Source organism: Gekko japonicus, unplaced genomic scaffold, assembly GCF_001447785.1.
Source record: "Gekko japonicus isolate JY-2015 unplaced genomic scaffold, Gekko_japonicus_V1.1 scaffold78, whole genome shotgun sequence".
NCBI classification, from domain to species: Eukaryota; Metazoa; Chordata; class Lepidosauria; order Squamata; family Gekkonidae; genus Gekko; species Gekko japonicus.
Genome location: NW_015165236.1, coordinates 1,367,887 through 1,369,039, shown reverse-complemented (window position 1 = coordinate 1,369,039; position 1,153 = coordinate 1,367,887). Strand labels below are relative to the sequence as shown.

At 57.2% G+C, this 1,153-nt stretch overlaps 1 protein-coding gene across 1 annotated transcript in view; it reads left to right on the top strand.

Annotated features, from left to right (window-relative positions):
- Positions 1-1,153, top strand: part of DNASE1L2 (deoxyribonuclease I-like 2) — a 16,536-nt gene that overhangs the window by 2,527 nt on the left and 12,856 nt on the right. The gene's annotated exons all lie outside the window — the stretch shown is intronic.

The window sequence follows — 1,153 nt, the reverse complement described above, 5'->3', positions numbered from 1 at the left end:
GAAGACAGAGCATCCCTTGCCCCAGAGCCCCTATCTATACCTTGTGGCTAATAGCCACTGATGGACCAGGTAAGCTGCAGAGCTCCCCCCCCACCCCCGGTCCAAAACAGTCTAGTGGCACATTTAGGACCATGTTTTATTCAGGTACAAGCTCTCCCTCCTCTGTGAAAACAGAACTGCACGTTCCCCCCTCCTCACTAGCTAGCAATCCAAAACAGTCCAGTGGAGCCTGAGCGGTGGGTGTGGCCTTCTGACACACTTCCGGTGATGTCAGGGGGTGCGGCCTATGCAAACGAGTTATGCTAATGAGTTATGCTAATGAGCGCCTGCACCTCTTTTTCTACGAAATGACCCCTGCAGAGGACTGTGGTGGTCCCTGTCCTCCCCAGGCTCCACCCCCAAATCTCCGGGAATTTTCCAACCTGTATCTGGCAACCGTCCTTGAGTCCCTGTTCAATAGTGGGTTCCATGGGCGAACAGACGCCCAGTCTAGTGATCAACTCTACTCTCTTCAGTGATTTCAGCAAGAACACGGCCGTAGACCAGCGCCTCAGCTCGGTTCTATTGCCTGCAATGGCCACACCCCAAACACACCCCACTCCCAACGATAGGCTATTTACAAAACTTTACATCTTGATGGGTTCCTGCCAGAATCCTGTTGGTCTATTGTTACTCGGCTCCAAGCTCACCCTGTCTCCTGCAATGTTTCAGTCCCAATACATAACAGTCCCCATCGCGCCCCCCCCAAGTCCAGGGGGGACCTAGTGGCCCTACAAGAGGGTGGGGGCAGGCGTGAGACCATGCCTTGGCCTTCCCCCTCTCCGCAAGGGGTCCTGGCAGAGGGAAGTCATTCGGCCCAGGCCTCTGGAGCAGGGAGATCCTCGAGTGTAGGTGCCGGTGAGATCCCCTGGCCCCACAGCCTCCGGAGGGTCTTTTGGAGAAGTTCCTCACCTCACCCCCTTGTGGACAGGTGGACCTTTGTGCTGCGGGTCTCACCTGGCCTCCGCCTGGAACTTTGGAGCCACCGTTCTTTTCTACCAGCCTCCTTCCATTGGCACACAGGTGGTAGTCCGTCCGCGTCCCCCCCCCCGTGCCAAGCGATGCAGAGAGGGCTGGGGGAGATTTCCCACCCCCTGGCCCCCTCTCCCCTAAC